At 45.0% G+C, this 27,010-nt stretch overlaps 1 protein-coding gene across 2 annotated transcripts in view; it reads left to right on the top strand.

The window, feature by feature from the left end:
* EPC1 (enhancer of polycomb 1) overlaps positions 1 to 27,010 on the top strand; it is a 1,219,015-nt gene that overhangs the window by 861,997 nt on the left and 330,008 nt on the right. The gene's annotated exons all lie outside the window — the stretch shown is intronic.

Genomic DNA, 27,010 nt, shown 5'->3' with positions numbered 1-27,010 from the left:
ATAAAGTCAAAGTCATAAAAACAATATCCATGAGTGAAAATCTCCTAACATTCACTATTTTGACAATTCAGTGCTGTAATAAATAGGCAGTGTCCAGCAACCCAAGCAGGTAAATCTTACTCGAAATTAACAGGCAAAAGATAAGAAATCTTTTTCAATAGCCCATAAAGATTCCTCCAGCGGTATCCCTCAGAATGTTGAATCCTGAAAGTTGTGAGACTATATAGTGACAGAAACGTCTCGCAAGGCATGATGACGCTAATGGTGCTGCACTACAAAGAATATAGAACACACCTTTCTCCATCAATAACAAAAGTAAAAAAATCTGAAGTGTGCAACATAATAATACAATTCACAGGAAAGCAGCAGTTGATACTCTCTCTTGTAGAATTTTCTAAACGTTTTTCTCGGTCTGGATGAACATTTGACTATTCAAGTCACAGTGTCCTTCCAGAACGTTGTGGCATATAGCAAGTGTGACATAGATAAATGTCACTTCAAGGCCATTTCTCTTTAAGTTGACTGTGGAGCATGGTGCCCTATTGTTTCCTGTCTCATTTCTTCATATGTTCCTGAAAACCGATCATTGATCCTCAAAATAACACACACAGCTTCCACATATTTAGTATGGTTACAAATTCTTTAAACAAATTATGTAACAGTAGTGAGAATATACACCATGCACAGGAATGAGAGGCATCTGACATCATGCAGGTAATTAGCCACTATAGCCTAAATGCATTCTATCAGCCCAAGTGGTATACTTTCATCAGTAAACCTTAACCACCTGCTCTGCAAGTAGCATACTCAAAATGTGTCAATTTTAAGCATTGCCTTTGTCATGATGTAATAATTAAGCAGAGTCTCCCAAATAATTTTGGGTCTTGGAAGTGTCCTGATTCAATGTTTTATGCGGTATATGATTGCAGAAATCTATATCTCGCTACCACCCTTATCCCTTCCTTATCATGGGGACATGGTGGCTGCCACTGCTACTTTTTGTTTCTCCAAGGGATCATTATTAATCGCAATTTGCACTGAATAGCTCCGCCCAGATGTGGAAACCCAGAGTACTTTGATATAAATATGTATATATGTGTATGTATATTTCTGCATTGTAGGATCTTCATTGATGGTAATGATTCCTAGGATTGTTCTGCACTGACCCAGAGCGCTTATTTTTATATGTCCAATTCGTTGTAAATCTTCATATGGTGTTGATGTCCATTTGAACTCATGATAAGGTACACTCTATGATAGCCTATTAGAGGCTCCATTACTTTTTCTGTGAGAATACAATGACTGATTACCAATTTCAAGCTAGCGTTGTGTGCAGAAAGGTGAAAATGTTTGAAGAAAGTTAAAAGAATATGCACCCTGACAGGCTCCATTGTAAAGAGAGAGAATCAGATCCTGACCTTTCAAGAATCTAAGACGCTTCTCACAGTGCACCCTTTTGGCAATTACCTCAGAGAGACAGTTCTTTTTCTGGCTCACATGAGCAGGGCCTTCAGATCATGCGAGATTTTGAAACCTCAGCCGTTTTTATTGAATTCAATATATTTCAAAGCTCTTTAAACTTTACTTGAGGTTTTTAAACATGATCTGTCAAACATCAATAATTCTGGATTCCTGTAACAATTTCTCTACAAAATGTCTTCTCTTTTTGAAAAGTGCCCTTTATGTGGCAAAAGAAAAGCAAACTCTCGCAAAGGTTTGTGTGGTGTGCCTGCAAGAAGGTCTCATAATAAAAGTCTGTCTGCAACGTCTGTAAAAAGATGTCGAAACAAAGACACCAAAGGTATCAGGCTGAAGGTCCTCTTGGAAGGTATGAAAGCAGAGGAGGAGCAAAAGAGAAAAAGAATACTTGAATGATAGTCTTCTCACGCCACCCCTGAAAAGAGCCTGTTGGCGACAAAGACTCCCAAAAAGGGAGCTCGAAGGAAAAATCGACATTGCAAAGACTGTTAAGACATCATACTCAACGCCGTTCACAGTCTACCTGTAAGATGTCCATGTTGACTTTTTCACATTGAAAAGAGGACTCAACAACGTCCTGTCAGAGCGCTGATCTCCACTGAAGAAATGCCGTCAGTCAGCGTCTACACACACATCATTTGACGTAAAGGAAGGAAGTAGTTGATAGCTAGGTCCTAGTCTTTGATGTCAAAGACCTCTTACCATTCGACCTTGATGCTTTCACTGTCGTCCATAGATGTTGATCTCCATTGACATTAAGGGTACAAATAACACCAAATATGTCAGGATCCCCTTCCTGTCTGTAGCCTTTTTTTACAATTTGTATGTACTTTATGTTCACCACAGCTATCATCACTGGAACACCAGAGTATGGCTACCCCAAGATTCTCTACTTCCTCTTTTATAACCACACCTAAAAAGAGATTAGAATCTTTATCAAAGCCAACGTCTTCTTCCTCCCATCCAGTTAAATCAGGTCCTCATCATTTACTGTTTAAGCCAAATAAACCTATCATATCTTTTGAGGAACCACTGCAAGTACCTCACAGACTATAAACCACTCACTGAGGATAATGTCAAGGTCAACATCAATGTCAACACTAAGGAAGAGTAAACAAACTCCTTCTCCCTCTCTATGCCATACCCTATGGAGAGAAAAAAAACAGATCTCCCTCAAGATCTTCTACGACTTCAGGCTAATCTATGTCCTATAATTCAACTTCACCAGCAGCATCTCCAACTAGTCTCTCTCTCTGGTTGGCAACATCTCTACTTTTCAAGAGGTCTTAGAGGGGCACCTAAGTTTAACATCCCTCTTGAGGCTGTACACATTACAAAGATATATCTGTGTCATGTTTGACAGTTTCAATTTTAATGTTAACATTTCGATGGCCGCCAGGTTGGAGCTATGTTAATATTTCGATAGCCGGCAGGTAGGAGCTCTGCCTCAGAGCTCCCGGGTTGGGAATCACCAAAACAGTAACTATCCCCCAGATAACCCTGCCATCCACCTCTCACTTCTACGCTACAAAGAGGTACAGCAAACTACGACTCTAGACCAACAATTTTAAAATAGCGTACCTACATCAACGATCCCAGTGAAGAATCTCACCTCCTTCGCCTGACGCACACCGCCAGGATCCTTTTCTTGGAGACCCCACGGTGCTCTAGCGAGGAACTGGCCTGACATCTGTTAACCGTAGGTTGGAAGCGCTATGGATCATGCAGTGGGGACATCCTGGGAGTCTCACCTCTTCCATCTTGGCGTCTACGATCAGGTCCACGGCGCCCCTGGGAGGATTCAGCCTTATCAGCCACGGCATCCTCGTCCAGATCGCTTCGGGACTACACGGCGCCCAGTGAGGTATTGGACTGGCATCTTCTCGTGCTGACTTTGGCTCCGGCTTTGTGGGTTGGGACTTGTTTCGCTAGGTTGCCGCACAGCCCACAACTCTCGTGGAACCCAGGCTCTCTCGCCGGGAATGGGCTTAGGTCGAACCCGCCTCCGCCTGTGGTCGCCATTTATGTTGTCCGACTTTGGTCCCCACGGCGAACCAGCGAAGAGTCGGCCAGTCTGCTGATCAGCTGGCGGGTGTCCTGGAAGCAAATTGCAGACTCCAGGCCTTCTCTGGCTGCGCCTGCACAACCCATATCACTGGCTGGTCCCCGGCTGTTGACCTCCTTGCTGCCTGCGTAGCATCCTGCATGTGCCGCAGCCTCTTGCTACAATTGTGAAGACGAGGGGCTGCTAACATAATTGTAGCTGCAGCTGAGTTCGAGTGGCAGATGGCTTGCTCTGTTTGCTGTGCACAGGAAGACGTACCCCGGATGCCCCACTCAGGCTGCACAGGAGCGATGCGCCCCACATCTCACCTCACAAGTTGCTTATCATCCGGATGAGGAGGAGCGACACCCCCGCCCGGACATCGGCCCGGGTCTGGGTAAGTTTTGTTTGCATTGCCCTTCACTGTAGCAATGGCAGCTCTCTCCGAGTTTTGTTCATTTTCCCGAAGACCTGCTGTGGGTATTGCTTTGAGCGTCGGAAAGGGGCTTTACTTGTCTATTTTACCACAGTCCTCAATCTTCCCACCATTTTGTGACTGTTTTGTGGCTGTTTGTTGCATTTATTCCTGAAGATTGCGGTGGCTGTCACTTTGAGCTCCGGAAGGGGGCTTGACTTTGTTTATTCTTTCGTAGCTCACATTTTGCCCATCATTTTGTGGCTTATTTTTGTCTGTTTTGGCCTACTCTCTGCCCACTACCTAAAATGGCCGCCAGGAGACTGCTGTGACTGTTACTTTGAACCTAAGAAAGGGGCTTGACTTGTTTATTTTACCGCAGCGCCCAATCTGCCCACCATTTCGTGACTGTTTTGTGGCCTTTTTTTGCGTTTATTTCCTGAAGACTGCTGGGGCTGTTACTCTGAGCTACGGAAGGGGGCTTGACTTTTTGTTTATTCTACCTCACCTCACATTTTGCCCACCATTTCATGGCTAATTTTGTCTATTTTTGCCTTCTCTCTGCCCACCATCTAAAATGGCCTCTAGGACTATGACCCTGATTTTTGTACTTCGTGGCCCTGCTCAAAATGGCCTCACCTGAGGTATCCTTAATACTGTTTTACCTGTCTATGTCTCTGACTCCGATGGAAATGGCTGCATCTGTTACCCATGAACAACATTCATTCTGGCCTTACTCAAAATAACCATGTGGATCACATGAATCCTGTTTCTACTGAAACGACCGAGAGAGTTTACCTTGACTCACGATTTATGTACTTTTGGAGCCTACTCAAAATGGTAGACCGTAGACATCGCTAGGTCCTCTCCAATTCTCGCTCAACTCTGTGTTCAGGTTGTTAAGGAACTCACTGGCTGCCTCACTGAAGCTCTAGGTACATGTCCTTTACTCCCTGAAAGTATCGCCGCATCTCTGACTACTGGTCCTCTGCTACACCCGAACGGGACTATACCTCTCTCACCTTGCCTCCCTTATCTCTTACTGTGCTCCGTTAACCCCTTATTCCTCTCCTCCTCCTACTGTCACCCCCCCTATCTGTTACGCTTTAAGTGTGCACCTACGAACTGGCACCTCTACTCTTCTACTCACAAGGGTCTCCCTATTTGGACTACCTGTCCCCCCCCCCCCCCCCCCCTCTCCTATAGTGCTACCTGGAACCTATCTATTTCCTTAACCTCTCCTTTTGCACGATACACTCATCATGGCCCAACACACTTCTCACTCCCCGGACTTAGTAGCTCAAACAGGATGGAACTCTTGTAAGATTATCTAACGCCCCCTCCCCCCCAACTTATCGTAAAATGCAAAGAAGACCTTCAAACACAATCTCCTCAAGCAATGGCCTGAAACACTTATTTCGGACACGTATATTTCCAGTAAGGGTAGGGTAGTGACAAACCTCCTCTTCTACACTAACAGAAGAGCACAGTGGAGAAAGGCCCTAACTTCTGAACTGCGCTCCGAACAGCTGACCAAAACTCCCCACGGGTTCCTTAAGGCTGAGTTGACCGTATCATTATACATTAATGGGAACGTCCTTATCAAGCCTCGGACGTGTACCTCAAGCGTTATGATTATATCTTTTTGAGGTCTAAGAACAACTTAACTAACTCTAACCCGACCTCACTGCATCAGAATGGTTCATCCACTATATCAGCTCTCGCAGTGACAGATGCCTCTTCTTCCCCCTTTACTCTGTCCCAATCTGTAACCACTCACCGCACGGACCTATACACCAACTCGGAGGATGTGTTTATCAACCACGCCCTTATCCCTGACAACCCTACTCTACCTCTCGCGAATTGTGAGTTATCCAACCTCAGTTGCGCCCCCCAACTATTCACCCCAGCACGTCCCCTCCTTTTCTACGCTCTTCCTCTCATCTTGTGTCCCCCTCACTACCCGCTGCACACTCTTACAACCCGGTTGGTGGGCACCACTCCAAAATTAAGAACCAGAATATCAATGGCCCTCTACCCTTAGACTCAGGATCTTCTAGCGCTAGGAAACCAGTTGTCTCCAGTCCGCTGAACAACCGCCTGCACTCACCCTCCCACGTCCTACATACAACACATCCTGCGTCGCTTATATCCTTTCCCCCGCCACCATTCACACCCCTGGCTCAGTTTCCATTCGCAAGCATGACTTTATATCCAACGGTAACTGTGGTAAGGGTCCTACTCAACCCTCCTTTACCCCTCTCGCTGCTGGGCCTGTCAAATAATCGCTTGCTGGTGCTGTGGAAATGGGCATTAACAGGCCCTGTCTGGAGGAGAAGATTGCTGAGTGAGTTCAAGCAGGATCTCTTGGCTATTAAAGAGATCGTGCAAAGCATCCTGCAGTTCTCCCTGAAGATGGAGAAGCGCTGGAGTACTCCCACCGGCCAGAGGAGAGATGATTATGACGCTCAGTATTAGATCCATGCTCCTAACGACCCCTCCCAGGCCCACTCTGCTCTTAGGTGGAGCTCTAGGCCTCTACCTAGCCATCACTCTAGGCCCCATAGACTCTTGCCCCTGCTATTTGAGGAGGACATTCACTCCCTCCTACTCTCTTACACTAACTCGTGGGACTGTCTCCTCACCCTACCCTACTCTCAATATCCCCTCCATCATCTTGGACCATGACAGAGAACCTAGTCTTGAGCACAGATCGGTGATTAAAGAAAACGTACTCCACATCACCACCTCTCATCATGAAGTGATCACCTCCAACTGGCATTTCAAATCGATGCTACTCAACTGCAGATCATCTGTGAAACATGCAGCGGATATTTCAGAACTCATCATTTCACAAAACCTGGACCTTCTGATTCTCACTGAAACGTGGCTCAACGATACCTCCTCCCCAATTCTCAACATCTTAATCCTCCCGGACTACGCCATTATCTGAAGCGATCGACCTGTTAAAACTGAGGGGGGGGCATTGCTTGCATTCATCGGTCTAACCTCAACATTAATCAATCTCTATGTTCTGTGTTTTCCTCCTGTGAACAACTGGTCACCGAAATCTGGAATAAAGGCAAGAAGGTTTGTGTACTGCACTCTATCTATCATCCTCCAGGTGACAATCTGGTCTTCCTAGAGCAATTCATGGAGGTCATTAGCCCGAGCTCGCAACTCTGCCACATCTTCCTCACTGGAATGACGCAAATAATCCTATAGTCTGCTCCTTTAAGTCTTTGTCTCTGACCTTAACCTCACACAGATATGCAAAGGCCCTTCTCACAACAAGGGCGCTACTCTCGATCTGATAATTGCTAAAGAAAATAGCATACAAGTAGGTGACATCTTACCCTGTGACTGGTCAGATCATAATCAAATTCCCTTCCTCATCTGAGATAAGGGCCTGGGTAGACAGGGACAACCCCTCAAAGCTAAACAACTGGCTCGCAAAATGAGAGACCTCAACATCAATACGCTAACCTCAATCACCAAAAATAGACTACTACCCCCCCTCCAACATGACCAACCTTGACGATCTCTCCGATCACTACATTGACACTGTCTAACATTCTGGATACTATTGCACCAAAGCAACTCAAAAGGATTCCTGTCAAACAATTCAAACCCTGGTTTAACGGTGCCTTAAATGATGAGCGGCGCAATCTTACTCTCAGAGTGACTCTGCAGGAAACCCAACTTAGGAAAGTGAGAAGTACTTACAACAAACACATCCGCGTGGCTAAAATAGACCACTTCAGGACTCAGCTGGATATAGCAAAAAATAGACCTAAGCAACTCTTTGAAATCATCAAGGAACAAGACAACCATTCTTCCAACCCTATCACTGCTCCGGTTTCCTTGCTTCCCAGCGGTGATGATTTCACTGTTCACTTTTCTGAAAAAACTAGGAAAATCGAGCGGGAGCTACGTCTTGGCACTCCAACTCTGAGGCCTCCATATCCATCCGTCTTTCCAGTTGAGCTAGTAGAATCCTCGACAATATCATCGCCCCTAGGATGTTCTCTCAAGAATAACACCTCTTGGAATTCCTTTCGCCTCCCTGATTTCAGAGAGCTCCTACACAACATGGCATCCCTTAAACCCTCCAATCATTTTAGTGATCCTTTACCTGCCAAGCTTTTTAAAGAGCTTAATTCAGCCATTCTCCATCTTTGGTCCAGGATCATTCATGAATCCCTCTTACAGGGAAAGATACCTGACTGCCTCAAGGTTGGGCAAGTGACTCCCATCCCTAAGAAACCCAACGTGGACCTGTCGGACCCTAACAACTTCAGACCTATTGGTGGCACAGCCAACACGTGTTTCGCCCCCTACATGGCCTATAGGCCTGGGGCTTCTTCAGGGCTGTTCATTTTAAGGGTAGGTAAAAAACATTTGGGATATGCGAATGCATATGACATGTTAAGCACAAGAGTTAAAGAGAAAACAGGCCAGTGAGTCAAAATGTAAGAACGTTAATGGGAGAAGAAAACAGAAAGAACAATAAGATACACATTTAGGAGTAATGTTTAACAGCGGAGAATTAGTAGGGAAAAGGATAGTGCGTTTTATAGAAGAAAGCCAAAGGAAAAAAGAAGGGGGGTTTGTTTTAATTATTTGGAGAGGTCACGTGAGGGTTAGTGTGGACGGTACAGTAGGTATCAAGAATAAGTAAGTTAAAGGTACAGTGTGTGACATATTATAGGATACAATACAATATTGTGCATGTCCATATTAGAGAAAGAAGAATCACAGGACGTAATGGAGGTCATCAAGACCAAAGAAGTCAAAGGTTCCATATGCCACAGATCATTCGAGTGTATAAACAGAAACATTGTCATATATCGAGAAAAATACGTTATTTGTATCAATTTACAGGGTAAATGTAATGTGATCCACATACGCGTAACGGTATGAAATTTTCGACAAGTCATAGAGTATGGAACACGAGAGTGAATAAATAACAGTGCCAAAAAAGTATACATTGGTGAAGAACGGCAATGACGAAACGTATATATGACACATTGTGGGCCAACAAAACATTAAAGTTTGGTGTGTAAATAAGTAAAAGTTATATATTTACAGGTTTGTACCGGGTCATGGGCATCAGGGTGATGAGTTGATATTGCGTCGGTAGGGTTTGTCACGAGAGAGAGGATTTAAATTAGTCTTTATAATGGAACTGGTCGTAGCGCATGCAAGGCGAGTATGGTGATATCTCAATTATAGACGAGAAAAGTGAGAAGGCTTAAAGCCAAGTGGTCGTGATTCAGTGATCAGGTAAAATCAGGTGGCGTGGTTGTTGTGTAATAAAATGCTCGAGGTGAGTATCTTGGTTGGTTGTACGCGAGATCGTGAATAGGGTAATCAAGGAGGGAATTTACAGGCGTCTGAATCATTCGAAAGAGTTCATTAACGTGCACTAGGTATTTCATGCGTGAACTTATAAATCGGCCGTCAAAAAGTCGAGGTCGGCAGCACGGCAAATTGTGGTCCCAAACGGGATAGACGTATTTATATTTACGTGGCGCGGTATTGTGAGGGCATATGTAAAAGGTTTAGCGTGCTCTTGAATGATGAAGTTAAGTAGAAACTGATAATACAGTGGTGACAAGACTTGACGTGATTACAGCAAGACGTGATCAGAGAGGCGTTTTCACTGTGCGTGTTTAATTTTAAATTTAAAAGTATAACAAAATACGAGTATTGTGGTCGTGCAGATTTATATTTTACAGTGATGGTATTCGTGACGAGTGAGGTATTTAAGCGTTAGAGGCAAGGAAGGGCAGAGTAGAGCTTACCGGGTATTACTGAAAATGGACGTTTCCACGATGTGCTAGAAAGATATAGTCGGATTCTAAGGGGAGGGGATCAAAAAGGAGAAAAGAAATCCTTAGTTCAAAGAAGGAGGTAAAGCCGACGGGAGTAACTGCTTCGTTGCAATGCTTACCTCAAATCTTGGCTAATGCCCGGTACGAGTGTTCTGTTTCATTCAGTTCTGTTTGTGCGCTTAGCGGAGGCAGCGTAAATAGCGGGGCTCATGGAAGGACATCCGGGTCGGGACCCGGAAGTGGCCTGGTTCGTGCGGGAGCGCCATTTTGGATAGGGAAGGGGACGGGGGAGGTAGATTGGCCGTTTAGATGTCATGTTAGTAGTCAAGGACAAATAAAGTTTCTAGTAAGAAAAATTATAAGGATTTAGTTGAGTTGAAAGGGGCCAATGTACACATCCATCGAACACCGCGATGGACTAACTGCAGCACAACTCTCATTATGGACACAATCAGCCAACTTACTGGAATGCAACAAAATGACTCTTGAAATGCTGAACTTCTGCTTGGAAAACAATGTCTTCAGCTTCAATGGGAAGATATACAGACAGAGACGCGGGACAGCTATGGGAGCCAAATTCGCGCCGCCGTACGCATGTATCTTCATGAGCCACGTGGAAAAATTCTGGCTGTGGGACCATAACTTCGCCGATTTTACCTCACACATAATACTCTGGCGACGATACATCGATGACATTTTATGCATCTGGCAAGGAGATGAAACACTTCTAAAAAGATTTCTGGAAAAACTCGACCAAAACCCCTGGGGAATCAAAACGACTCACACTTTCTCCAAAAAGGAGGTCAATTTCCTGGACGTTACTCTTTATGTCAAAGACAATACGTTACAAAGCAAACTTTACAGAAAGGACACTGCAGCTAATTCCATCCTGCGAGCTGACAGCTTCCACCCACGTCACAACATCAAAAATATCCCTAAAGGAGAACTTCTGAGGACCCGCAGAAACTGTAGCGAGGATGAAGTCTTCGAAACCAAAGGGAATGAGATCATATCAAGACTATCCGAAAGAGGATATGAGAAGTCCACACTTAAAAACACCATGACAACAGTATCAAAGTTAGATCGCAAACAGATGTTTACAACTGATGGTAAAAGAAAAAATAAGAATGACTCAGCAATAAGATTTATTACAGACTACAGCATTGGTCATCACCAAATCAGGCAAAGCCTGAAAAGACACTGGCACCTGCTACAACACACTCCAAATCTAGCTGATGAAATCAAAACCTATCCGGAGATAACCTTCAGACGTGCCCCGAACCTAAAAGACATACTGTGCAAATCAGAATTTGAGGATAAACGCAAACAAGTTACCACCTTTCTAGACAGACCGCCAGGATACCATACCTGCAAGAACTGTAGTGTCTGTAAACTGAGCCGCGACAAAACCAAAAAGATACCAATGACACAAGGAAAAGAATTCACAATAAAAGAATGGATTGATTGCAATAGCAAATTTTGCATTTATGTGATCCTTTGTCCATGCAACCTACCATACATCGGGAGTACAATCCGACCCCTACGTATCCGGATACAAGAACATTACCGTAATATCCACAAACACACATCCGGTCACCCCCTGACGGAACATTTTGCAGACAAACATCAACACAAAAAGGATTTCATCTTCTATGGACTGGAAATTGTACACCAGACCAAAAGAGGAGGAAACCGAGAACTGAGACTTCGCAGACGCGAAAGCGAGCTGATCATGAACTTCAAAACAACTGAACTAGGACTCAACAAAGATGCAGAAATGCATGTATGGCTGGGAGATGACTAATTGTATTAACTGAATGTCCACCTTTTCTGATTGTTTTTTCTCCCTAGGGTGTGAAACCATTATGATTAACATCCCTATCTTAAAACCTAGAATTTCCTCTCATTCCCCTGGAAATGTGTCTGAATAGTATTTTGTACAAAATCTACACTATATATCCAGAACCATTCCACAGTCCGACCCTTGGTATCCCCTAGAATTTCGCTTTATATTTCTACGCACCTTCTTGAATGGCCAATGATCCATTGGCCCCTTTCAACTCAACTAAATCCTTATAATTTTTCTTACTAGAAACTTTATTTGTCCTTGACTACTAACATGACATCTAAACGGCCAATCTACCTCCCCCGTCCCCTTCCCTATCCAAAATGGCGCTCCCGCACGAACCAGGCCACTTCCGGGTCCCGACCCGGATGTCCTTCCATGAGCCCCGCTATTTACGCTGCCTCCGCTAAGCGCACAAACAGAACTGAATGAAACAGAACACTCGTACCGGGCATTAGCCAAGATTTGAGGTAAGCATTGCAACGAAGCAGTTACTCCCGTCGGCTTTACCTCCTTCTTTGAACTAAGGATTTCTTTTCTCCTTTTTGATCCCCTCCCCTTAGAATCCGACTATATCTTTCTAGCACATCGTGGAAACGTCCATTTTCAGTAATACCCGGTAAGCTCTACTCTGCCCTTCCTTGCCTCTAACGCTTAAATACCTCACTCGTCACGAATACCATCACTGTAAAATATAAATCTGCACGACCACAATACTCGTATTTTGTTATACTTTTAAATTTAAAATTAAACACGCACAGTGAAAACGCCTCTCTGATCACGTCTTGCTGTAATCACGTCAAGTCTTGTCACCACTGTATTATCAGTTTCTACTTAACTTCATCATTCAAGAGCACGCTAAACCTTTTACATATGCCCTCACAATACCGCGCCACGTAAATATAAATACGTCTATCCCGTTTGGGACCACAATTTGCCGTGCTGCCGACCTCGACTTTTTGACGGCCGATTTATAAGTTCACGCATGAAATACCTAGTGCACGTTAATGAACTCTTTCGAATGATTCAGACGCCTGTAAATTCCCTCCTTGATTACCCTATTCACGATCTCGCGTACAACCAACCAAGATACTCACCTCGAGCATTTTATTACACAACAACCACGCCACCTGATTTTACCTGATCACTGAATCACGACCACTTGGCTTTAAGCCTTCTCACTTTTCTCGTCTATAATTGAGATATCACCATACTCGCCTTGCATGCGCTACGACCAGTTCCATTATAAAGACTAATTTAAATCCTCTCTCTCGTGACAAACCCTACCGACGCAATATCAACTCATCACCCTGATGCCCATGACCCGGTACAAACCTGTAAATATATAACTTTTACTTATTTACACACCAAACTTTAATGTTTTGTTGGCCCACAATGTGTCATATATACGTTTCGTCATTGCCGTTCTTCACCAATGTATACTTTTTTGGCACTGTTATTTATTCACTCTCGTGTTCCATACTCTATGACTTGTCGAAAATTTCATACCGTTACGCGTATGTGGATCACATTACATTTACCCTGTAAATTGATACAAATAACGTATTTTTCTCGATATATGACAATGTTTCTGTTTATACACTCGAATGATCTGTGGCATATGGAACCTTTGACTTCTTTGGTCTTGATGACCTCCATTACGTCCTGTGATTCTTCTTTCTCTAATATGGACATGCACAATATTGTATTGTATCCTATAATATGTCACACACTGTACCTTTAACTTACTTATTCTTGATACCTACTGTACCGTCCACACTAACCCTCACGTGACCTCTCCAAATAATTAAAACAAACCCCCCTTCTTTTTTCCTTTGGCTTTCTTCTATAAAACGCACTATCCTTTTCCCTACTAATTCTCCGCTGTTAAACATTACTCCTAAATGTGTATCTTATTGTTCTTTCTGTTTTCTTCTCCCATTAACGTTCTTACATTTTGACTCACTGGCCTGTTTTCTCTTTAACTCTTGTGCTTAACATGTCATATGCATTCGCATATCCCAAATGTTTTTTACCTACCCTTAAAATGAACAGCCCTGAAGAAGCCCCAGGCCTATAGGCCATGTAGGGGGCGAAACACGTGTTGGCTGTGCCACCCCTTGGTTTTTTCTCATACCCACCCCTATGTATGAGTGCAAATAAAGGACTAGCTCACGTTTAAATCAACTTGCTTTGAATTGGAATTTTTTCCTCCAAGAATCAGAATACACTAATCTTGCCTTGACAACCCATCAGAACTTTTGCTAAAACTAGGGGGATAGGGGTTTCCCCCTGTCATTGGGCAAGAACCAGTACCTCTCGACTAACGCTTATTACCTGGCGAGTAAGGGATAGGGGCCTTTCTCCCCTCTTCCGAAGAAAAACTTTACCATAAGGCCATATCCTCGAAAACCGATAAGCTTGAAATTCTGTGAATAGATACTAACAAACACCACCTACCAGGTGACATCGGAAAACTTGTAAAATACATCAAATACAGAACCCATGGCATCGTGCCAAGACCGACGAGCACAACGTTCAACAAGGATTGAGGAAACTTTCTCAACTGAACCTCTAACCAATAGGAGCACAACGTCCAAACCAAACCCTACATCAGCAAGAAATACATTTCAAAACTTGGAACGCGCAGTAAAAAGAGAAACCAGCAAATGGTGGGAAGCAGAATCTTTAAAAAAATACCTTGAAGCAGACCGAATCCCACGGGGGTTAAGAATACTAATCTTTCCCCCTTCAGACTCCACCAACCCTCAATACATGAAGAAATGGGAGGAGAACCTTAAAGAATGTTCTAATAACATGATCAGACAACTCATAGATCATGCAGAAGAGGAATACAATATAGCAAAAACTGAAGTTGACTCATTAAGCAAACACATAGAGGATTCTAACTGGGGAGAACTCATAAAGAAGAACTACGAGATCCTTAATCAAATCATTGACGAATACGAAGAGGATATCATAAAAAGAAAGAATCGTAAATTCAGGAGAGACCAACTTGACTACCAATTCGGAAGAGTGTACACTTTTGCCAAAAAGTACGACACGAAACCACAAGATACTCCAAATACGAACAATTCTGAGCAATACCCAGGAACCACTACTAGCTCTGACATCGACTCACCTGCACCGGCATCGGAAAGTGAAAATCCAAGATGCAAGGTCAATTTTTTAGAGGAAGTACTACGTTACCGACTCGGTATGAAAGCCTCAAACACCACAAATACTACAACCATGGGAGGTTCCCAACAATTTGGACGCCAACAGACACCAACAATCGGCGTAACTACGAGATCCAGAAAAAAGGAGATGGAAAGAAGAACATAATGTCCAGCAACCTAATAAAAAATCTATCCCACATCCAACTGTCCGAAAACGAAACCAGCATACTCAACAAAGGACTCTCATTCTGCCCAACTGCCCAATGGTATTTGACCAAAACACAAATAGATCTCTTCAAATTCATTCGCAAACTAAAACTCAAGGTTTTCTTTGCAGACAGGGACATAAGACAGGAAGCGCCACTCATAGCTACCACTTCGGAACTATCAATCCAAGAACTAGAAAATGTGGATTTACTAACTCACCTGAGCGAGGAAGAAAATGACTCAGATACACTGACCACAACTGCGCTGGAACTAGGAATTGAAACCAACATTTCCATAGACAGCAAATTAACCAAGAAATCTACCTTCCTACCACAACTACCGGCAGGGAACAACATAGATGCCTTTCACTTAGCAGTTACACGTGATCTGGAAAAAGAATACACTAAACACCAACGAAAATTAAAATACCTCCCACATAACACCACTCCAGAAGAGAGGAGAGCGATAAAACAACTAAAAGACAGGAAAGACCTGATTGTGAAAGAGGCTGACAAAGGAGGAAACCCGGTCACAATACACATTGATGACTACATACTAGAAGCAAATCGACAACTTGGGGATAACACCTGTTACGAACTTCTCACGAATGATCCAACCGCAGACATCCTCAAATCCATTAAAACCAGACTTGACAAATGGTATACCTTGGGACTTATATCCCAATCAGAAAAATCATTCCTGTACATACCGTACCCCACCATGCCAACCCTCTACCTCCTTCCCAAAATACATAAAGGCACCTACCCTCCACCAGGAAGACCCATCATAGCAGGAATTAATTCGCCCTGCTCACGAATAGGAGAGTACGTGGACAGAAAACTACAGGGACTAATGAAAGAAATACCGTCTTTCATCCAAGACACAAAAGACATTCTGAACAAACTCCAAGATATAACGTGGGAACCAGATTTCATACTAGTCTCTATTGACATTGTCAGCCTGTACACATCCATCGAACACCGCGATGGACTAACTGCAGCACAACTCTCATTATGGACACAATCAGCCAACTTACTGGAATGCAACAAAATGACTCTTGAAATGCTGAACTTCTGCTTGGAAAACAATGTCTTCAGCTTCAATGGGAAGATATACAGACAGAGACGCGGGACAGCTATGGGAGCCAAATTCGCGCCGCCGTACGCATGTATCTTCATGAGCCACGTGGAAAAATTCTGGCTGTGGGACCATAACTTCGCCGATTTTACCTCACACATAATACTCTGGCGACGATACATCGATGACATTTTATGCATCTGGCAAGGAGATGAAACACTTCTAAAAAGATTTCTGGAAAAACTCGACCAAAACCCCTGGGGAATCAAAACGACTCACACTTTCTCCAAAAAGGAGGTCAATTTCCTGGACGTTACTCTTTATGTCAAAGACAATACGTTACAAAGCAAACTTTACAGAAAGGACACTGCAGCTAATTCCATCCTGCGAGCTGACAGCTTCCACCCACGTCACAACATCAAAAATATCCCTAAAGGAGAACTTCTGAGGACCCGCAGAAACTGTAGCGAGGATGAAGTCTTCGAAACCAAAGGGAATGAGATCATATCAAGACTATCCGAAAGAGGATATGAGAAGTCCACACTTAAAAACACCATGACAACAGTATCAAAGTTAGATCGCAAACAGATGTTTACAACTGATGGTAAAAGAAAAAATAAGAATGACTCAGCAATAAGATTTATTACAGACTACAGCATTGGTCATCACCAAATCAGGCAAAGCCTGAAAAGACACTGGCACCTGCTACAACACACTCCAAATCTAGCTGATGAAATCAAAACCTATCCGGAGATAACCTTCAGACGTGCCCCGAACCTAAAAGACATACTGTGCAAATCAGAATTTGAGGATAAACGCAAACAAGTTACCACCTTTCTAGACAGACCGCCAGGATACCATACCTGCAAGAACTGTAGTGTCTGTAAACTGAGCCGCGACAAAACCAAAAAGATACCAATGACACAAGGAAAAGAATTCACAATAAAAGAATGGATTGATTGCAATAGCAAATTTTGCATTTATGTGATCCTTTGTCCATGCAACCTACCATACATCGGGAGTACAATCCGACCCCTACGTATCCGGATACAAGAACATTACCGTAATATCCACAAACACACATCCGGTCACCCCCTGACGGAACATTTTGCAGACAAACATCAACACAAAAAGGATTTCATCTTCTATGGACTGGAAATTGTACACCAGACCAAAAGAGGAGGAAACCGAGAACTGAGACTTCGCAGACGCGAAAGCGAGCTGATCATGAACTTCAAAACAACTGAACTAGGACTCAACAAAGATGCAGAAATGCATGTATGGCTGGGAGATGACTAATTGTATTAACTGAATGTCCACCTTTTCTGATTGTTTTTTCTCCCTAGGGTGTGAAACCATTATGATTAACATCCCTATCTTAAAACCTAGAATTTCCTCTCATTCCCCTGGAAATGTGTCTGAATAGTATTTTGTACAAAATCTACACTATATATCCAGAACCATTCCACAGTCCGACCCTTGGTATCCCCTAGAATTTCGCTTTATATTTCTACGCACCTTCTTGAATGGCCAATGATCCATTGGCCCCTTTCAACTCAACTAAATCCTTATAATTTTTCTTACTAGAAACTTTATTTGTCCTTGACTACTAACATGACATCTAAACGGCCAATCTACCTCCCCCGTCCCCTTCCCTATCCAAAATGGCGCTCCCGCACGAACCAGGCCACTTCCGGGTCCCGACCCGGATGTCCTTCCATGAGCCCCGCTATTTACGCTGCCTCCGCTAAGCGCACAAACAGAACTGAATGAAACAGAACACTCGTACCGGGCATTAGCCAAGATTTGAGGTAAGCATTGCAACGAAGCAGTTACTCCCGTCGGCTTTACCTCCTTCTTTGAACTAAGGATTTCTTTTCTCCTTTTTGATCCCCTCCCCTTAGAATCCGACTATATCTTTCTAGCACATCGTGGAAACGTCCATTTTCAGTAATACCCGGTAAGCTCTACTCTGCCCTTCCTTGCCTCTAACGCTTAAATACCTCACTCGTCACGAATACCATCACTGTAAAATATAAATCTGCACGACCACAATACTCGTATTTTGTTATACTTTTAAATTTAAAATTAAACACGCACAGTGAAAACGCCTCTCTGATCACGTCTTGCTGTAATCACGTCAAGTCTTGTCACCACTGTATTATCAGTTTCTACTTAACTTCATCATTCAAGAGCACGCTAAACCTTTTACATATGCCCTCACAATACCGCGCCACGTAAATATAAATACGTCTATCCCGTTTGGGACCACAATTTGCCGTGCTGCCGACCTCGACTTTTTGACGGCCGATTTATAAGTTCACGCATGAAATACCTAGTGCACGTTAATGAACTCTTTCGAATGATTCAGACGCCTGTAAATTCCCTCCTTGATTACCCTATTCACGATCTCGCGTACAACCAACCAAGATACTCACCTCGAGCATTTTATTACACAACAACCACGCCACCTGATTTTACCTGATCACTGAATCACGACCACTTGGCTTTAAGCCTTCTCACTTTTCTCGTCTATAATTGAGATATCACCATACTCGCCTTGCATGCGCTACGACCAGTTCCATTATAAAGACTAATTTAAATCCTCTCTCTCGTGACAAACCCTACCGACGCAATATCAACTCATCACCCTGATGCCCATGACCCGGTACAAACCTGTAAATATATAACTTTTACTTATTTACACACCAAACTTTAATGTTTTGTTGGCCCACAATGTGTCATATATACGTTTCGTCATTGCCGTTCTTCACCAATGTATACTTTTTTGGCACTGTTATTTATTCACTCTCGTGTTCCATACTCTATGACTTGTCGAAAATTTCATACCGTTACGCGTATGTGGATCACATTACATTTACCCTGTAAATTGATACAAATAACGTATTTTTCTCGATATATGACAATGTTTCTGTTTATACACTCGAATGATCTGTGGCATATGGAACCTTTGACTTCTTTGGTCTTGATGACCTCCATTACGTCCTGTGATTCTTCTTTCTCTAATATGGACATGCACAATATTGTATTGTATCCTATAATATGTCACACACTGTACCTTTAACTTACTTATTCTTGATACCTACTGTACCGTCCACACTAACCCTCACGTGACCTCTCCAAATAATTAAAACAAACCCCCCTTCTTTTTTCCTTTGGCTTTCTTCTATAAAACGCACTATCCTTTTCCCTACTAATTCTCCGCTGTTAAACATTACTCCTAAATGTGTATCTTATTGTTCTTTCTGTTTTCTTCTCCCATTAACGTTCTTACATTTTGACTCACTGGCCTGTTTTCTCTTTAACTCTTGTGCTTAACATGTCATATGCATTCGCATATCCCAAATGTTTTTTACCTACCCTTAAAATGAACAGCCCTGAAGAAGCCCCAGGCCTATAGGCCATGTAGGGGGCGAAACACGTGTTGGCTGTGCCACCCCTTGGTTTTTTCTCATACCCACCCCTATGTATGAGTGCAAATAAAGGACTAGCTCACGTTTAAATCAACTTGCTTTGAATTGGAATTTTTTCCTCCAAGAATCAGAATACACTAATCTTGCCTTGACAACCCATCAGAACTTTTGCTAAAACTAGGGGGATAGGGGTTTCCCCCTGTCATTGGGCAAGAACCAGTACCTCTCGACTAACGCTTATTACCTGGCGAGTAAGGGATAGGGGCCTTTCTCCCCTCTTCCGAAGAAAAACTTCAGACCTATCACCTGCATTATGACACTTGCTGAGCTGCTCGAAAAATGTGTTCACTTGCATCTATGCAAACACATTGAGAAGTTTCAACTCCTTGACCCCTCATCAGTCAGGTTTCAGATCAGGCCATAGTACTGAAACAGCACTAGCCCACATTGTAGATGACGCCCTGAGATCCCTTGACCAAAATGTCCCTTGTCTCCTGATCCTTCTGGACCTGTCTTCAGCCTTTGATATCGTCAAACATGAGAACCTGATTGATCTTCTTCATTATAGGATGGGTCTCTCAGGCCCGGTCCTAAATTGGTTCGGCTCCTTCCTGCATAACCGCACACAAAGGATCATAATCAACCAGTCCCTGGCTTCCAGTACCCCTGTCACAATAGGAGTACCTCAAGGATCCGCTCTCTCGCCCACTCTCTCCAACCTTTTTCATGGAACCACTTTCCGTCATTCTGAACCATTCAGAGGTGCTAGAGGGCGAGGATTCGCCACTTACAAAGGAGGATACCAGAGGGCTCAACAATATCAACTATACCAATCTCAGTATCAGCAATCTTATAACCCTGCATCTTCTCGTCAATCATTGATGGCTGGTTTCTTTCGCCAGGGAGGCCGCAAACTAGCACCCCCAACAAGGCCATGACTCAGGCAGAAAGTAATGAGCATGTCAGGGTACCAGCCCATCTTCCCTCCCTGCCCGTGGGTGCGACAATTTCTGGTTTTGCAGCGTGAATCCTTTTCAGGATTCACATGCTGTGCCTCATCCCGCCATCCAGTGGTTGGGTCCGGAATTCTCTTTTTTTATTTTTTTGGGTCGCAGTCGACCACCATTTGGTGCCAGGTATATCCCCTGAGTGACGTCATACGGTATCCTAGAGGTTGACGTGCGTGGTGGCCATCTTCAGATTCTTTTTACCGCCGTTGGGTCTGTAAGCAAGATGGGAAGCTCCGAAGAAAGTTTCGAATTTTCCCCAAAAGCTTCAAAAAAGAAGATGATTGCGGAGAAATATCATCAATCATCGACGTCGTAACCGGAGGCAGGAGCAGAGCTTTGTTTTAACACCAGAGGACCACTCCGGTCCACAAATGGCGAGGTAGGAGTCATGGAGAATACCCCTTCAAGTTCTGCCCCAAATGCCACCACAAGTAGCCTCAACACGACCCACAGGACGTCTGCAACCTCTGCCTGCCCGAAGATCACCAGGACTAGGACTGTGAGACCTGCGCAGCGTTCCTGCCGAAGACGCTAAGGATACGCCGAAATCCAAGACAGGCCCACTACGACACAATGTCGAAGGCAATGAAAAAAACCTCCCTGAGAGACCTGGGTTTCTCTAGCGACGAGGAAGAACATGGAGCGCCAGTGGAGTCGACGCACACGAGGGATCGGATGTCAAGGTCCTAGAGGGGGGCTCCGGAAAAAATCCACACCGAGAAGAAGGGGAAGCATCCGAAAAAGAAGATGGAGAAGGTAAGACACCATAAAGATCCATCGGAACCGAAGGGCCACGAACATAAGGCGCACAAGGCAGCCCTGACGCCGAGCAAGAAGGCGAACGAGGGTCAGCCGCGATTAAAAGAACTCCAGGGAACCCAACCGAAGGTTTCCGAGGAAGGAAAATCGCCGAAACAAAGGGTCTACACCGAACCCGCAAAAAAGGGCGCGACACCGCCGAAGACTAAAGTCGACGTCGGGAAGAAAAGAAAATCTCTGGCCTTCGATGCCGAGAGGGCCCTTGAGGTAAAAAAAAAAGGAGAAGACTCGAGGAGGAAATGGCAGCGCTCCTACAAAAGAAAAAGGACTTCAATGCCTCATTGAAGGATTTTCTAATCCCAAAGACACCGGCTGCTGAAAGAGAGAACTTCGACGCCGAAGAGGCAGAAGACACCGAAAGAGAGGAAGAGTGTATGTTCGACTCCCCTCCAACACCATAACCTCGAGGCAAAGAACCCAAGGAATACGGAGACATACCTGAAGAGGAGGAAAACTCCCAAAATTTCGAGGATGAGTGGAATGACCTCAACACCAAGAGCGCAGAAGAAGAGATTTGCAGTAACCCCTCGAAAGTTTCACCCCCAAATGACATTACTTTCTATAATGACATTGTAAAAAGGGCAGCAAATCAGTTTGGTGTACCCTTTAAAGAAGAAAAAGGGCACACATGCTTTATGCCAAAAACCCTGGCACCAGCTACAAAAGGAACACAATACCATCCAATGCTGCCCAGTATTCTGGATCAAGGCAAAGAAGCCTTCAAGGGGCCAGCCTCTAGCAAAGGGGTCACCCCCAGAGTGGAGAAAAAGTATAAACCCTCCTCAAAGGACCCTAAATATATTCAGGGAAGTACAATAGACGACTCAATTATTGTCACCACAGCCAGGAGGAGAGCAAATGCAGTCTCCAACACCGGGCCTCCACCAGAAAAGGAAAGTAAGAGGATGGATATGATGGGGAGAAGGATAAGAAAGGAGGCAGCAACACAGTGGTTTATTGCTAACTCAAATGCCCTAATGAATAGATATGGCCACCAACAGTGGGAGGACATAGAGGAGTTGTTGAACAAACTACCTGAGGAGGACAAAAAGAGGGCAAAATCTATTGTCCAGGAGGGGGAAACGTAGCAAACACCTGTCTAGGTTTATTTTAAAGAGGGGGATTCAATAATAGGAAGCCCACAGATAGGGGCTCCTTTGGTCAAGGACAACAGATGGCACAACAAACTCAAGGGCAGAACCCAGGTCACTAAATGGGTCAGCAGTCAAGCTACCAAGGTTGGCAACAACAACAGAAGCAGCCCTTTGAAGGAAGAGGCAATGGCCGAGGAAGAGGCCAATCCTCAGGAGGAAGAGGAAATGGCTGTAACTGACTCAATCACAAAAAAGGACCCACACAAGACACCAGTGGGTGGAAAGATATCTTTTTTCCACAGACAATGGGAAAAGATCACAACGGACAATTAGATTTTAAATTTGGTAAAATATGGGTATTGCATAGAGATAACAAAAATACCACCTGCAAACCCACCAAGAGAAAAAAAAAATTAGATCAGAATAAACAATGCTAAACGCAGAGATCAAGGAACTATGCCTAAAACAGGCAATAGAAAAAGTACCGAAACAAGAATGGTTCACAGGAAACTACTCCCCATATTTCCTAATACACAAACTGGATCAAACTCTAAGACCAATCATGGACTTAAGATTCATCAACAAGTTCATACTAACACAACGCTTCAAAATGAGTACCCTCCAGGAAATAATCCCACAAATTCAAAAGGGGGATTACTTGGCTACAATAGACCTCAAAGACGCATACTTACATATCCCCATGAACAAAAAACATAGGAACTACCTAAGATTCCCGCACAATGGAACACGCTACCAATTCACTCCCATTCGGAATAAAATCAGCTCCACAGATGTTCACAAAATGTTTAGCCGCAGTGGCAGCATACCTAAGAAGAGAAAAAATCCACGTCTACCCCTATCTAGCCTACTGGCTCATAAGGGAGCATTCAAAACAAACATGTCACCATCATTTTCAAAAAACAATCAAGACGCTACAGACACTGGGTTTCTCAATAACCACAAAAAATCTTCAACAACGCGAGACAGAGAAAAAACCTTCCTGGGAGCAAGATTAAATACAGCGAAAGTAAAGGCATACCCCACAAAGACCAGGATACAAGCAATCCATCAAGAAACGACCCTTTACCAGAGGGGTCAGTCTCTGACAGTGAGGAAGGTCATGAAACTAATGTGCATGATGGCATCATGCATCCCACTGATCCCTTACGCTCGCCTACACATGCCCACATTTGAAGAATGGCTTACCAATAGCTGGTCTCAAGCTACAGGAAGTTGGGAGTATCTAGTGGTTGTTACACAAAGGGTGCAAGCAGAGATACAATGGTGGGCATCCAACAACATAGCACAAGGGAGACCGTTCAGGGACCCAACTCCATCTGTGACAGTCACCATGGATGCCTCCCTCAACGGTTGGGGAGCGCATTGCAACCAGCTGAAAGTTCATGGTCAATGTAACGAACAGGCTTCCACAAAGCACATCAACTTTTTGTAAATAAACTGTCTTTCTAGCACTCAAGGCATTCCAGAAACACATTTAGGGTAAAACATATTAATTCAAACAGACAATACAACAACAATGTTCTATCTGAACAAACAGGGTGGGACAAGGTGCTTTCCCCTGAGCAAACTTGCACAGGAAATCTGGCTATGGGTAATAATTCAAAAAATCAATCTACAGTCAGTACATCTATCAGGAGTAGACAACATTACAGCGGACCAACTCAGCAGACAGAACAGCTGCTCCCACGAATGGGAGTTGAAACAGAAAACAGTGCAGTATCTGTTCAACATCTGGGGAACACCAGTGATAGACCTGTTTGCAACAATGCAGAACAAGAAATGCCAGTCTTTTGCCTCGAGGTTTCCACCCCACCGATTAAAGGGAAATGCCATTTCACTCAATTGGTCACAGACATTTGCTTACGCCTTTCCACCAATACCCCTGATGCATAGAGTGTTACAAAAAGCAAAAAACCCTGGAACATATATGATTCTCATTGCCCCTCAATGGCCAAGGCAAACACGGTACTCAACCCTCCTAGAACTATCCAGGGGAGGGGGGGGGGCGCTAGAGGGCGCACGACAAGATGGCAGCTCACTAGAGCAGCTCCGTCAGCCGAGCCCATTATTCATCAAAATTTTGCAGTCCTACCGAAGAAAACGGCCTCAAACTAAGTTATGTGAGTGTTGGAGGTTCGTGGGCACTTCGTGATTGAGAAAGATTTGCTGCACGGGTGATTCGGCGATGGCTGCCGCGGGCGAGAGCGTCCAGGCCTGTGTCTTCACGTTGGCGGGCTGCGCCCCGCTCTGAGAGCAACGCTGGACTGTGCGACGTGTGTGCTCCCCCTACGATTGATACACAGGACGGGAGCCCGGATCCAGCCTGAAACTAACAGCGATAACGCCGCAGCACGGGCGAGGTGCGTGGACCCGACCGTGCATGGCCCTTGCGGCGTGGTGAGCCTGGGCGGCGATTGGTGGTCACTCGGGGAGCCGGTGCGGCTGGTGCCGGCCTGAAAACCCTCTGCGGCCTACATCAAGCCAGATGCCCCGAGCGGGCGCCCGGCATCATTGTTCCCCACGCCACACACTATTGGCACATATGAACTAAGGAACGCTGCATCATAAACGCGCTGTGTTTTTCCAACGCGGTAGGCCCGATATTTGCAGAAGGCACCGGCGAGCATTGGAGGGGCCTGGGAAGGCCATCTGGGGAGCCTCAGTGGCGCGAATTCTACTCACACATATGGGCCTGCATCAGAGCTGGTCGGATCCATTGAATATATTCTGCGGCGCAGTGACAGCAGCTACGCACTCCCATCGGGCTGCTTCCCACGTTGGGACTAACCACATCGCCGTCCATAGACGAGACACTGGCCCCAGCTTCTTCAACGATCATTGACAGGCCCCGGCGCGACCAGCTGAGCAACTGCAGTTTGGACAACTAATGTCGCCCTGACCGGCGGGTGCGGGGGGATGCCTCCGCGCCAGCGGTGACCCACCTCGTGGACGACCTATCTAGTTCTGTGGGTGCCGCTGCGCGGTCCGGGGGACGGCGCGCTCCTGTTGGATCGCTCTTCGCGCCGAGTCCGCCCGCATTAGTAGCCACGGACGGGGCGTTCCAATTGCGGCCTAGTCCCAGTTGAGTACAGGCGTGAACCCTTACTAGGTCGCATTGGTTCATTAGCTGCAACTCCGGGCCAGTGACTGAGTTGACTCCCCTTGTGGCTTTCTGCTGGCTCCCTGCTGTTCTTGCCCAGACCTCTTCTCTGTCCAGTGTCCAATCTTCAATCTTCTGGGCCCTACCTGGTGGCACCACACATCTCTCATATATGCCCATGTGAGTACAGCGCTGGATTAAGATCGCTGTAGACCCTTGCTTGTCACAACTTACCCTGTACCAGCCTGGAGGCGCTGCCTAAGAGCCGCGAAGACCAGTATTCGTCCAGCAACACGTAGTGATTGCACAGGAGGTCTACTCTAGCTGCTTGGACTCTTGGATTTACTATACTACAATCTGTGCTCAGTGGCAAGACAGACCATATAGTTGATCCTTTCGCTGTACAGCCCTCATGGGCCCTGCTGCCTTTTGGAACAGTGCACACTTCACCCTGGCCCAAGCGGAAGGTGGCATCATTGTTGGGAACAGATTCTGCTGGGTGCGACTGTGTCCAACTTCTATTCCAGGCCACCTTACGGTTGACCTGCACTGCTGCACACAGAGTGACTGCCTCGGACACACGCATTAACTCAGCGTTCCAAAATGGGGAAGTCAGATCGGAATCAACCACGTCTCAATTTCGAATTGTGGCGCGGCGGCAAGACGACTCAGCATGCTGCCTCCGACTCCGAGGCGGACGTGCCCACCGACCAACTGTCCAATATAGATAAAACCCTGCTCGTGGGGCAAACCAGTCTGCAATCAATAGATGGGAAGATCGACCATCTCAACCTGCGTATGGACCATATGTCCGCGAAACTGGATAAACACGCCATGAGACTGGGAGAGGCGGAAAGTCGTATTTCTACAGCAGAGGATGGATTACAGCAGGTTACAACAAAGACGGCCTCGATGGAAAGGGTGCTGGCGGTGAGTCAAGCTTGCAATGAGTATCTGGAGGCTAGGTCCCGGCGCAACAACATCCACGTCACGGGCCTGCCAGAATCCACAAACACCGGACGGCTGGAAATCTACATGGAACGACTCCTCCAAACAATGTTTGGTGCGGAGAACCTGTCTTCCGTCCTAATAGTCGAAAGGGCCCATAGATCTCTTGCCGCCTGTCCGCCTCCAGGAACACCGCCGCGTCCCATCATCGCGCGCTTGCTCAACTATAGAGACCGAGACACCATCCTTCGGCTAGCGCGTGATAAAGGCACCATCACACACAAGGGTAATACCCTCACATTTTATCCTGATTTTACAGCTGCTGTCCAGGAAGCACGACGAGAATACCAGTCTGGTGAAGAAGCTCCTTATCTCGGAACAAATCCCTTATTGCAATGTTATACCCAGCACGACTGCGCATCGAGGTTAACGGAAAACCGAGAATTTTCACCACCCCTAAGTTGGCGATGGACTTTGCCAAAACCCTCAAACGTCGCAGT

The sequence above is a fragment of the Triturus cristatus genome, chromosome 10 (assembly GCF_964204655.1).
Source record: "Triturus cristatus chromosome 10, aTriCri1.1, whole genome shotgun sequence".
Classification (NCBI taxonomy): domain Eukaryota; kingdom Metazoa; phylum Chordata; class Amphibia; order Caudata; family Salamandridae; genus Triturus; species Triturus cristatus.
Note: the sequence above shows the minus strand (reverse complement) of the source record. Positions and strands in the feature narration are given on the sequence as shown.